At 48.4% G+C, this 14,064-nt stretch overlaps 1 protein-coding gene across 3 annotated transcripts in view; it reads left to right on the plus strand.

The window, feature by feature from the left end:
* Positions 1–2,996: 2,996 nt before the first annotated feature.
* Positions 2,997–14,064, plus strand: part of LOC136826576 (NFX1-type zinc finger-containing protein 1-like) — a 321,939-nt gene continuing 310,871 nt past the window's right edge. The window contains exon 1 of one of the 3 annotated variants that reach the window (XM_067083776.1): positions 2,997–3,260. The gene's annotated coding sequence lies outside the window, so the exon portion shown is untranslated. Of the gene's footprint in view, positions 3,261–3,304; positions 3,390–3,416; positions 3,708–14,064 lie in introns of those variants that run through there. The other 2 variants (XM_067083778.1, XM_067083777.1) reach the window with 2 other exon arrangements.

A 14,064-nucleotide genomic window follows, 5' to 3' on the forward strand; every position in this document is an offset into this window, starting at 1 on the left:
ACCGAGTCGGGGGTGGGCGACTTCCCCAGATACACCCAGTTGACATGGTAGGCCCCCTTTCTCCTGACAGTCGTCGACCGCTCCACCAGGTGGCCCGAAGTGACGCCCATGGAAGAAGCCACTGCCAGTGCGTGTGCCGAGACCCTCCTCTCCAGCTGGATCAGCCGGTTCAGTGTCCTGGACCATATAACAACAGACAGGGGCCCAGCCTTCCTGTCCGAGCTGTGGACCGCCCTGGCACGCCTGCTGAGGACCACTCACCACAGCACCACCACCTACAACCCCGCGGCCAACGGATTGGTGGAAAGGTTCCACAGGTTCCTGAAGGCATCCCTCATGACCCACTGCACTGCCGAGATTTGGAAGTACCAGCTGCCCTGGGTCCTCCTCGGGCTGAGGACCGCTCCCAGAGCCAACGGCGACCCGCCCGCAGCAGAAAAAGTCTACAGGGAGTCTCTCGTGGTCCCAGGCAAACTTATCATTGGGTATCGCCACACCCTGACAGTCCAGAGTCTCCGTGACATGGTCGGAAAGTTCGCCCCCTGCCAGCGGATATATACTGACAGGACGACACCTTTCACGCCTCCCGGTCTGTCCTCCACCACCCACGTCTTCGTCAGGAACGACACCGTCCGGGCACCCTTAACCAGGCCCTACAGGAGGCCCTTCCTTGTGCTGGAGAGAAACAAAAAAGCATTCCGGCTGGCCATCCACGGGAAGAACGACTGGGTGTCAATAGACCACCTCAAGCCCGCACTGTTGGAAGAGGACATCGGCGATACCCCTCAGCGCCCTCCACAGTAGACGTCGCCCCCGCAGCCCACAAGAAAGTCGCATGGCCACCCCCGTAAGGCCCTGGACCCAGGCAGCGCTGCAGCCAACCACTCCCGCACGTACCGCACCCCCCAGCTGACATCGCGGAGCCGTGGCACTCTCCAGTGCCCCAGCAGATACTTGCTTTAATCAGACCTTACCTACATCTTGGGGGGGGGGAGTATTGTAAAGTCCCCGCTCAACGGGTTTTCTCTAATGAACCTCCCGTTTTCTACGGTGCCTTTTCCCGTGACCTTAGGTCGGGGTACCTAGCCATGTTTTATTTATGTAAATGTGCATTTATTACTTGCTCATTTGTGCCCTTTTGTATTGTACATGTGTCAGAGCATTATTGTGTCTAATTTGTTCATTTTATTTGTCACGTTATCTGTATTTACCTGTCCTGTTTCACATTGAGAACAATTGACCTCGGGTCACCTGTACGTCCTTGTATGTCTTTGTACTGACGTCCGCACGCCGCTTTAGAAGTGGCCTGCTTCCTTAATAAACTAGCAGCCAATGTCTACCTGCTCTCTCTTTTGCACCCTCTCACAAACTTAACACTAACACAAACACAAAACTCAGATATTTATCAAGTGCTCATTAAAAATGTATTCAAAACATAACAGTCAAGAATGTAGTGAATTAATTGGCGGTGTGTCTTCTTCTTCTTCTTTTAACGTGCTTTTTTCCCATTTTTGTATGGGGTAAGCACGATGCCTTCTAACAATATAATTTTGGGTGATGTCACTCCCATACAGTTCACGTACTTATGCATACACACATACACGCAGGAAGGCGTAAACATCGACCCTTCCTTTTCCATCCTCCCGACCTCTCATAATAGCGGCTTCACTAGCGAGAGATACAAACAATCTAATAACATCTTCAACTATAACCTTATGCGACATTTGCAATACAGTCATCAAGAACACAAAACAAGTAATTCTCATTTTCTTAAATATTAGGATGAATGAATTACCATCACCAAAACCGTACTCTAGACCTAGTTATTGAGACGCCTACTGACGTTCATGCCCAGACACTTCGTTTGCGTTTAATATTTTAATGAAATGTAGACTCCGCCACGTACACTCGTACCAAGACCTGACTCGTACATGCTAGAATCGTGGCAAAAAGCCAGCAAAATAATGTAAGAGTCATTCTCGAATAGATGTGTTTCTGTTGCCCTTATTATTATGGCATGCAATATAGACGTATACATTTCTACAAAAACGTGAACATGCAGATATAGCTAGATTTTACGTGAATAACACAAACAAATAACAGGGTTCTCGTCTGTCTGTCACCTGAAGAGGGCAATTCACAATAATAAAAATAAATTCAGTAACGATTTATGACAACAGACGATAATAGTCATAATTCTATAATGGGAAAGGAATAGATCATATGGAAATATGTAAATGCACAAAAGAATCAACAAAAGAGTATTATGCGGGGATTCCCACGAAGAACAAAAATGACGAAAGAAAGGGAGAGACGGAATTTGGGGGGGGGGGTTTCCTTGTTATGGTGGTAGTTTGGATTTGGTAGAGGTACGATAAGCTAATCATTGTACCGATAAGAAGACATAAACTGTGCTAAGTGTATGGTCTGTGTTATTCACGAACTTGGCTATTTAAATCTTAACTAGAAAAATGAAAAACATGAGACTGTCTAGAGATTTAAGGCAGCTCTATTTTAAAACCGTCATGTCTCGGAAAGACAAGCTATTCAAGAAATCTATGAACGGAAACTGAAGAATGTATAATGACCGTCCGTCGACCGACAGAATGACCTCTAAAAGTAAACGAGGACGATGAGTATTGGAGAAAAAATGCCTTATCCCGAAGTCGTAAATGACTTCTATCCCGTACTCTGTACCCTACTCCGAAAGTTGAAAGTGGCTTGAATTCAATTTCGTGGTTTTTCTATTCGTAGCAACATATTAGACAAGTATGAAGGAACTTGCTCACTGATTTTGTGGACTGCAAACAAGTTAAATACGTAGGTCGGTGAGTGCCATTGATTGCTAACCCGTTTGTTGTCTGTACAGCTCAGGCTAAGGCGCTACGTGTATACTTGTCATTCTAATTTGTATTAATGTTACAATATTTCTTTCATTCACTTGAGGTGTACTACATGCTAAAATGGATGAACAAATCTCTTGACAGTCATTTTAGTTGTCATATCATTGCAGAATTTTTTGTTGCTAAGGTATATGCTGAAAGGAACTCGCTCGGTACGTGTATGCTGAGCTGATTCATCATCACATTTCTCCCCCACATACCATCCATCCTCCGACCGTCGTCACTTTTCGTGCGGAGCCTTCCTTCTATAGACGTTCATCAAATTAACTGGAAGTCCATTGATGAAAGTAGGACCTGGACGGCAAAGGACCTTGTGTTCCTTTGGGTATTTTACTTCGATCTGTTGAAACCCATAGAGTAAGTGCCACTATTTACAATTTGCTTAAGTTAGCTCTAATCTTATCGTCATTGTGTACTGAGTGTGGGTAGATCGTAGTGTAGGTTATTACGGTCTTATTCTCTTGTACCAATAGCAGTCATTGTTGTGTAAGTAATTATTTCATAACTTTACAGGCATAGTTTAGTCTTGGACTTCTTTTTTTTATGAATATATGTGTGCTTTTAAAGTAAATACTGTACGTGGAAAAGGGAGCAGGTACAAAGAACGAACGGAAGGGAAGACGGTGGGAGGAGCGATGAGAGAGTGTAAACAACGAAAACATGCTGTCGTTCTGTCAAGTCGAACGTGGTTGCTACTGCACCGGCACTGCAGAGTGCAAGTTGCAGGGAAAATACATAAGCTGGAGATGATTTCCTAAGAAAGTCAGGTTTTTGAATTTCGAACGTAACAGAATTGTATTTAAGGTAGGTCCTGTTCTTTCTTACCATTTAGTTTGCCAGTTTTAACCAGATGAAAATAGGCTACCCGCATCCCGGTCCCGGGTCATAACAGACCTCACGATTGACTTGTCATAGCAAACAGATTGGTCTAATACATTTCCTTTTTGCCATTCGTTTTGTAAAGATTTTAATTTTTTCCTTTGTAGGCTATAGGCTAGCCAATTATATATATTCTGACCCCATTGGCTTAGGCTATTCCTTCTAGAATATTGGGCAGACACTATCTGTTATGTGAGATTTGTATAGGCATAAATAGAAATTAATTTATCAAAAGTCATTTTGTGTTTATAAGTTTTACCCTGCTATTGCGGGTGCAAACTAGTCATCTTTTTCCTACTGCCTTGGGGCCTAGTGTGAGGTCTGTATTTTCATAAACACTTAGGCTAGTTACTGTAAGTCATCTAGGTGTGGGAAACATCTGCAGTTGGCTAACACTGTATAATCTTGAATTGATGAAATGTTTTGTTCATATGAGGATACAAACCTAGGTAACATAGTTTACGTAGTTAACCTTCATCGATAGGGTTAGACTGAGGCCTGTGTGAAAAACTTAAGTGATAGGCTGGCTGGTCTGGTCATTTATGCTTTCTAAGAGAGAGCTCGGTAATTCTAAGCCGGCTGTCCGCGGTGAGTTATACTATGGCAGTTGACATTTGTCTATGTTATTTTACTTGCTTTACAAGAATTTAAAGTAATATTTTGTCGGCTGGCTGTAACTAAGCTGTCATTGACCTTTGTAGACTACGCAGCTTGAATTGCCTAACTCATGGTAGGTCTAAGCCAGCATTCCGCGGCAAGCCCCCCACCCCTCCATAGCTCATAGGGCAAAATTGCAACCAGTAAACACCCTAAAAATACCAATATCAGGATACCCTAGAGGTGTTTACTGGTTACAGTTTTGCCGTCATAAAATTAGCTATGGAGGTAGGGGGCGGGCTTGCAACGGAATGCCCGGCTATTAGAAAACCCCCGATTAAATAATTCAAGTTGTGTAGTCTTCAAAGGTCAATTACAGTTTAGTTACAATGCCACAACAAAATATTACTTTGAATTCTTGTAAAGCAAGTAAAATAACATAGAAAAACGCCAATTGCCACAGTCTAGCTCACCGCAGACAGCCGGCCTAGAATTACCGAGAGCTCTGCATGGGGTATTACCTTGGAGGAAATTTACTTTGTTCCGACACAATATACAAACCCTCGGTCCTTTACATTAGGGATTACTTTCAGGCGTAGGCTGGAAACGGCCGTTGAACTTCAAACAAGGTGGTTAGGCAGTTAACTACTGTCCAGGAGGCGGGAGTACCGCCTGCCCAGATGTAAACATTCCAATTTGCTTTCAGCTGTCGTAGCGCTCGGACATTGTTCTTTGTCGCTCTCTGCCTGACAGCTATTCTTCTACTTTTTGGTGGGAAATTCTTTCTTTTTTTCATTAGCAATGGAGAAATCATCTAAACCCTCCTATCCCCAGCGTGTGTCCCGGGTTAGGGGGTAAGAAATGCAATTCCTTTAGATCTCGATTTGACGTGGACCCACACACCCTCTGTACATCTTGCAGGGGACGTGTGTGTTCACGCGACGATCCCTGTAGTGAGTGTTGTTCGTGGTCCTCTGAGCAATGGGGCAAGTTCGAAGGAGGAGAGCGTTACCGTCGTAAGCCTACCAAGGAGTCGATCCAGGAAATCGCCCCGACGACTCCATTGGTGGCGAATGTGTCGGGCTCATTTCTCCCTCCCGGCGAACTTCCCCTGCTTGCTCCCTCTCCCTCGGTGAGGACTCCCCCTCCCCTTCCTCTTACGTTTCATCGTTTGTGGAGGGGGCACGGGGAGAGTTGGACGCAGGACATCCTCTCTGAAGTCTGTTCCCATTCCGGAGGGGAGTTTTTTTCCTCCGGAGCGAGTAGAGGCTTCGTGTACTGACCCGACTTTTGCTGCAGGTCCTGGACTGGATAGCCAGACACCGATACCAAGTTCATCCTGGCTGCACCTGGGCCTACCTGGCTCGTCACTGGAGGGATTGGCTCCCCTGCCACCCGCTTCAGTCACGACCCACTCGGCAACGACAGTCAATACTACATCCATCACCATTTTGAGGTTTGCCTAGATGCCGGTGTCAGTTGCATCGCATCTGGACACCCTAGTGTCAGTGTCACCTGTGGTACAACATACTGTTCCGCTGCCTCCTGGCTTCTTGGCTCCTTTCACGCGTGCTGGCCCCGCCTACATGGTGACATCATCATACCCTTATGTGACTGTCGCTGCCCCTGTTGCTGACCCTGGCCTGTCTACGACTGCTGTTCCCCATCTGACTTTCCAGCCCGGCCCTTCGTCTGTTCCCGTCCCCATCCCGTTGACCCTGGCGCGGCCCGACTTGAATCTCCACGCGGGAGGGTCGGCGCTTGCATTCATGGCCCCGCCTACTTTTGTTCCTGGCTGGCCACGCGGCTCTCTCTACCCAGGCAAATGCTGGCTCGAGCTCCGCAGTCTCTGCCCAGGATGTGCCTTCTGCTGCAGCCCCTCCTGCTGTTCCTGAGTCTGCGGCCTCGCTTTCCTGGCTTGGTGACTTGACGGCGTTCCTGAAACAGATGGTGAAGAAGAAGAGGTCTAGGCAGGTGTTGTTATCTTCATCTTCGTCATCATCGTCGTCTTCGTCTGCTGCTTCTTCCGCTTCTCCTTCCGAGGCTTCGCAGCCGAAGAAGAAAAAGTCTGCCTCTCCCCCTCCTAAGAAATCTCGCACCGAGACTTCTAAGGGTCTGCCTCCTTCCACAGGGAAGGCAGTGGGATCTCTCGTTGGCTCTTCCCGATCCTCGGATCAGGGAACCGCTGCCCTGGCCTCCGGGCCAGGGGCACCGGGAGCCAAGGGCGTGCAGACCAAGGTTGGCACTCCCCCCGCTGCGCCTAAGAAACTTCCTGCATCTAAGGCCAGCGAGTCCGCGTCGGACACTCGTTCGCGAGTTGCTCCGAGTACCCTGTTCCCCAAGGAGACCCGGGTACCCCAGTCTGATACAGGAGAAACTTCTCGCCGTACAGACCAGGGTGTGGGGCGAGAGAAAGAGCCGGGCATGCTGGTGCTCCGTCTCTTCCTGCTGGCACTCCTTCAGGTGCCAAGTCAGGTTCCGGGATAGTGCTTCAGCCCCGAGGGCCGAACGCATGGAGAGGTAGGGAAGAAATCCCCTACTCAGTCTTCCGAGAGGCTCCTGCCTTCAAGAAGACTGGGGCGCGTCAGAGGACAGCGCAAGCTCGCGCCAGCCAGCCCGCGCGTTCGACTCCTCCCAGTCCCTGGCCACGTCCACGCGTGGCCAGCCTGGCTCGGGGGGAGGCGAGTGCGCGCATGGCGGCCTCTCGGGGAGGCAAGCTCCGCTCTCCTCAGGAGATCGCTTCACCTGGGCTGAAGCAGTCTCCTCGACCTGAGGGGCCTCGTCATCATCGCGGGTTGGTGACCGCTCGGCCCACTGCCTCTGCTGGTTCTGCCAGTAAAGCCAGTGGGAGCGCCCGATCTTCCTCGCCTGTCCCCTCCGCCCCTTTGGTTTCTTCCAGGGACCACGAGTCGGAGAGGAGGATCTCTGGGGAGTGTTCTCCACCGAGTTCTACTGTGTGGGGGTACGCACCTGGCTCGGTTCTTGGCTCGACCAGGTCCTACGCCTGCGTAGTTCAGGAAGATCCATGGGGGTCTGCCGAGGGTTCTCCCTCCTGCAGGGAGTAGTCGGAGGAGGACTGCACTCTGGAAGGACTCGAGGTCCTCTGCCCCAGGATGCGGACACCCCCGAAATACAGAGGACTTTTGCGGAGGTTATTGCGCTGATTCGTCAGCACAATGACCTTGGGGAAGGGACCACGGCCTGCTCTGTGGATCGTCCGTCGCCCCTCGAATCCTTTTGGGGACCCAAGAAGGAACCTAAGGCTTCGGTGGGGCTGCCGTGGTCCACGCTTGCCGAGGGGGTACTTGACCAGGTGAACAGTCTTGTGTCTGGGCAAGACAGTTCGCTTCGTTCGAGCCGCTTGGACAAGCTTCTTCCTCCTCCTCTGCCTTGTCAGAAGCATTTCTACGCTCCAGTGGAAGGGCGTTGCTGACCAAACAGGTTGACCCGGACCTGGCTTGTTTGGATCCGGGTCTGTCGTTGCAGCAATTGACTGCAGAGAGCATATCCCTCTCTCAGCAAGAAGCTGCAACCCTGGAAGCCACCGCCATGGCGGCCTTCCAAGCAGTCTCCTGGCTCGATCTGTGGTCATTCACAGTATCGAAGGTAGCTGCTTCCTCAGGCGCTATTGTACCTGGGGAGGACTCCGCCTTTGGGAGACTGTGCCAGTCTGTGGGTAGGCTATTTCCTACCTCGCCCACCAGACTGCAAACCTGTGGGCGAACCTTGTGCTAAAGCGAAGGGATGCCGTTCTCTCTAGCTTTGCCAGGTCTGTAGGTCCCGAGTCGCTATCGCCCTTCATAATGGACCATTGCTGGGTTCCTCCTCTCTCTTCCCGAGAGAGTTCGTGGACGCCACGGTGGACAAGTGCCATGCCGATGACAGCAACCGGCTTGTTCACCAGGCAGTGGCCAAGACCTCCGGGCCAGGCTGGCACTTCCTCGGCCCCTAAAAAGTCCCATTCTTCGAAGGGGTCCCGAGGAAACACCCAGCCTTCTTCTGCCTCGAGAAGGGGGTCCCTCCCGCCCTTTTCAGCCCACTTTCCAAGCCGGTAAAGGGGCCAAGGGTAAGAAGAAGGGGAAACGCTATGGGCGGCGTTCCCCCCCCAAAAGCTGCCGAAGGTGGGGGTTTGCCTGTCGAGCCATTGGGCAACATGGCAGCGACACGGAGCGGAGACCTGGATAGTGGATGTCCTTCGGGAGGGATATCTACTACCCTTCGAGTCTCGGCCTCCCCTCACCTACTCTCCGGTCCATCTCCAAACATATCTTCCAGGTTTGTCGAAGGACACCGCACCACAGCAAGAAGTGCAAGCCATGCTGAGGAAGGGTGCTGTAGAAGTCGTGTCGGACCAGTCTCCAGGCTTTTACAGCCGTGTCTTTCTCATAGAGAAAGCCTCTGGGGATAGAGACCGGTCATAGACCTCTCTCCCTTGAACCGTTTCGTTCGCCAGACTTGGTTCACGATGGAAACAGCGCAGACTGTGCTGGCCTCCATCAGGGAGAACAACTTCATGCTTACGGTGGACTTGAAGGGTGCGTATTTCCAGATACCCATCCATCCGTCCTCTCGCAAGTACCTCTGCTTTGTCCTGGGGGAGTCTGTCTTCCAATTCAGGGCACTTTGCTTCGGGCTCTCAACTGCTCCCCAAGTGTTCACGAGAGTATCTCTCTCGTGTCAGCTTGGGCCCACTCGCACGGGATACGTCTTTTGAGGTATCTCGACGACTGGCTAGTCCTGGCGAGCTCTCGCTCGCAGTTGCTACAGGACAGGGATCGTCTCCTTGAGTTTTGCCGGGATCTAGGGATCATGGTAAATCTGGAGAAGTCAGATCTCACCCCCAAGCAGAGGACAAAGTACCTGGGCATGCTGATAGATACGGTGGCAGCGAAAGTCTTTCCCTCGGACTCTCGTATCAGCAAGTTCAGGCAGGCAGCACAGATGTTCATGTCATGGCAGGAGCAACCAGCTCGGCAATGGCAAGTCATCATCGGTCACCTGTTGTCTTTGGAGAAACTAGTACCTCACGGGCATCTTCACCTGCAGTCTCTCCAGTGGAGACTAAAGGAGTATTGGTCCCAGTCCCAAGACCCCCAGTCCTTCCTCATTCCTCTTTCTGAGGAGGTGAGAAAGGACCTTCACTGGTGGTTAGACGACAGGAACCTCTTGATAGGAGTATCCTTGCATACTCCCCCTCCGGACATGCTTCTGTTCTCGGATGCATCGACCGAGGGATGGGGCACACACCTGGAGGAGTTGCTGACTTCGGGAGTGTGGCACCGAGACGACGAGCACCTTCACATCAACATCCTGGAACTCAAGGCGGCCTTCCTGGCCCTCCAGGAGTTCCAGGATCGAGTGATGGGACACTCCGTGGTACTGATGAGCGACAATACCACGGTAGTGGCATATGTCAACAAGCAGGGGGGACTGTTGTCCCACCAGCTTCATCAGTTGACGATTCAGGTGCACGAGTGGGCTGTGGCTTACTTGGTAGAGCTGTCAGCCAGGTACATTCCAGGCAAGAGGAATGTCGTGGCAGACAAGCTCAGCCGCCAGAGCCAGGTGGTGGGGACCGAATGGTCCCTCCATCAGGAAGTATCGGAAAGGCTGTTCGACCTGTGGGGGCTCCCAGCCATCGATCTGTTCGCCACCCGGCACAACAGAAAACTCCAGGTCTTTTGTTCTGCCGTGCCGGACCCATGGGCCGCTACAGAGGACGCGTTCCAACACCCGTGGGACAATCTCGACACTTATGCCTTTCCCCCATTCTGTCTGATTCACTGAGTGATCAGCCGAGTGATGATCACCCCGAATCTCAGAATGACTGGTGGCACCCAAATGTCCCCAGGCTGTTTGGTACCTGGACCTACTAGCTCTCCTCTCCAAGGCACCGAGAGGGATCCCCCCCTGGCCCAACCTTCTGTGTCAACCTCACACAGAGCGGTTCCACATGGCAGTGCATTCCCTGTGTCTTCACGGCTGGAGGTTATCCACCATCTCTTGCGAGCGAGAGGCTTTTCGCGCCGCGCACCAACAGAGATGGCAGGATACCTCAGAAGATCCTCCCAGCGGTATACCAGGGAAAGTGGTCCGTCTTCTGTGGTTGGTGGGGGTATCTCTCTGGTCGGAGCTACTGTTCAGCAGGTCGCGGACTTCCTGGTCTTCCTTCGCTGAGAGAAGCTTCTCTCCGTTTCAGCTGTAAAAGGCTACTGACTGCACTCGACCTAGTCTTCACGGCTGAAAGGGTAGAAATCTCCTCCTTTGAGATTTCTCTACTCATGAGAAGCTTCGAAAGGTCTTGCCCACCCATGGATCTCAGGCCTCCTGCGTGGGATGTGACTCTCGTCTTAAGGAGCCTGACTCGTGCACCGTACGAGCCTTTACGAGAGTCGTCAGACGGATCTAACCCTCAAGACCGTCTTCTTGCTTGCCCTGGCATTGGTGAAGAGAGTTGGCGAACTTCACAAACTTTCCTTTGATGTTAAACACTCGAGGGGATGGGGATCAGTTATGCTCGATTTCATCCCAGATTTCGTAGCGAAGACTCAGAACCCTTCGGTCCCTGACGCACAGTTCGAGTCCTTCACGATCCCCTCCCTAGAGGACTTTGTAGGTAATGAACCAGACGAGATGCTACTGTGTCCTATTAGATTGCTGCGGTGCTATCTGAAGAGGACTCAGCACCTCTGGCCTGAGTGTCGACGACTCTTCGTTAGCACTGGCTCTTCAAGCAACTTGCGCCACATCCAAAGAATCTTAAATATCTCCATAAATAAAATTGAACAATGGGCATTATCTGTTGGATTTAAATTTTCTGATGAAAAAACGCAAGCAATAGCATTTTACAGGGATAAACGTTGGCTCAGAAACGAAGATATAGTTCTTACCATGAATAACACTCCCATCCAATTTTATCCAGAAGTCAAACTCTTAGGCCTATATTTTGACAATCATTTGAACTGGAAGGCCCATGTAAGACATACCAAAGCAAAGGCCTTAAAATCTTTAAATGTATTAAAAAAATTAGCTCACACTTCATAGGGTGCTGACAGAGATATTTTATTGAAACTTTATAAGGCTACAGTTCTACCAATATTAGAATATGGCAGTCCAATTTATAGTTCTGCTAGTGAGACTATTCTCAAAATGCTAGATCCAGTACATCACCTTGGGATTCGGTTAGCCACCGAGCATTCAAATCATCACCAGTCCAATCCTTGATTGTAGAAAGTGGAGAAATGCCACTATCTTATAAGTTCAAAATAACAACGATGTGCAGAGGTTTAAAAATTATAAATAGTCCAGCAAAAACCAAAGATTTATTTAAAAAACCAGATTGTTTCTGGAATACAAAAATTACTCCATCCTTCCCTATTAGAGCTAATAGATTATTTATTAACAATGATCTTTATAATATTAGATTTTACAATTTTAACAAAATAATGCCTCCATGGATGATAAGTGCTCCCCAGATATGTAACAAACTAAGTACAATACCAATTAATAAATTTAATAACCCACTTTCTATGAAACTGTATGCTCTGGAACATATCAAGGTACTCAGTAGTAATCATTTATATACTGATGGTTCCAAAGATGATATGGGAGTTGGACTCACTGAAACAATATAAAAGCCAAGCCTCTTTACATAACAAAGCATCAGTGTTCACTGCTGAATTACTAGCAATAAAAACAGCATTAACAACTATATATGAAAACCAATTTAATGAAGTAACCATCTTTAGCGATTCACTAAGTTCAATAAATGCAATAAACTCTTATACTCCAAAAAATCAAATTATAAATGAAATTAGACATACATTACATGAAATGAAAATGAAAAGATATCTGTTACTCTATGGTGGATACCATCTCATAGGATTAGAAGGCAATGAAAAAGCTGACACCTATGAAAAAGAGGCTAGAACACTGCCAATATCAGCAGAATTATTACCATTAGAAGATTATACTAGATACAGTAAAGCGGTGATTAAGAAGAAATGGCAAAATAACTGGAGGGAAAGCAGTCTTAACAGTAAATTAAGAGAAATAAAAAGAAACTGTAGATTGTGGCCATCATCCTATCAGAATTTTCAGGTTTTCAGTAATGTTGACACGGCTAAGAATTGGTCACACTAAACTGACACATGGTTACCTGATGAGTAACCCCCATGCCCCTATACCTATGGGTGAAATATGTAATATACAAATAACAGTAAAGCATATTTTAAAGGTATGTCCAAAATATAGAATCCAAAGAGACATTTTATTTAGAAGATATTCCTTTAAAGATATACTGTCAGAAAATGACAAATTTTCACTTTTTAATATTTTAAAATTCCTTAAATTTAATCATTTATACGATAAAATATAAGATTCATAGAATAATTTATAATATATTCCTAATTAACTTAATTAATTCTTAGATAAACATATGTCGCTAGGTTTAATTAAATTATTAGGGTTTAAATAGCTTGTCTAATCCTTCGGGCCAGCCCTAGGAGAGTTAATATTAACTCAGTGGTCTGGTTAAACTAACGTTAAAAAAAAAAAAATCGACCAAGAAAGAAGTGTCCAAGAACACCATCTCTTTCTGGCTTTGTGAGACGATAAGGAGAGCGTACTCTGCTGCAGGAGAGGACGACACCGATGCACGCTTCGTCCGAGAGCTCATGAGGTCCGCAGCATTGGTCCGTCCCTCATATTCGGAAGAATATGTCGGTATCACAGGTGCTGAAGGCAGGTGTGTGGTCCCAACAGACTACCTTCACCTCCTTCTACCTCTGGGATGTTGCATACAAGTCCTTGGACACTTTTTCCTTGGGTCCTGTGGTGGCTGCTCAACAAGTTGTGTAGCTTATCCAGCTCCTCTAACAGGACAGGTTGCATCTTGCCTATGTTGCACGGTTGTGATTGGGAGATTGAATGTTGAGTGACTGGCCTCTCTTCTTTCTCCCCATCCTGGCTCTCTTCCCACGGCCAGGGAGGAGACGTGCCGTTACAAGCTGGACCCGGCGATCGAGGCAGGTAAGCACATAACGGGAGCTTCCGTCCTATTTCCGTTCAGGTTAATAGAAGCAACCCCACTCCTTCCTCTTGCAAGGGGAGGAAGGAGACCATGACTATGAGACAAACCCAATGCTTGTGTTTGCCTTATTGTCATCCAACATCAAATTCTTCCTAGCCTACTTTGCATGAACTGACGTTTCCTCTTTCATGCAAAGGGACCCAGAAGTCTGACAACTGATCCTGCGTTTCTTACAACCCGATCTCTTGTCAGAGGCAGTTTTTCCCTTCCTCGCTGTCACGACCAGGAAGGGAAGACAAGGTGGTGAACTCCAGTCAGTTCAGAGAGACTTTATCAGATGCCTCCCTCCAATCAGTGAGTCCCCTAATGTAAAGGACCGAGGGTTTGTATATTGTGTTGGAACAAATAACAGTTTTTAAAAGTAAATTGTATTTTTCCTAACTATACAAACCGGAGGTCCTTTACACTTTATGCCCACCTCATGCCACCCCTCAATCTGATACCTGGGCTGAAAGGTAAATTGGAATGTTTACATCCGGGCAGGCGGTACTCCCATCTCCCCTCCCGGACAGTAGTTAACTGCCTAACCACCTTGTTTGAAGTTCAATGGCCGTTTCCAGCCTACGCCCGAAAGTAATCCCTAATGTAAAGGAC

This window comes from Macrobrachium rosenbergii, chromosome 41 (genome assembly GCF_040412425.1).
Source record: "Macrobrachium rosenbergii isolate ZJJX-2024 chromosome 41, ASM4041242v1, whole genome shotgun sequence".
Classification (NCBI taxonomy): domain Eukaryota; kingdom Metazoa; phylum Arthropoda; class Malacostraca; order Decapoda; family Palaemonidae; genus Macrobrachium; species Macrobrachium rosenbergii.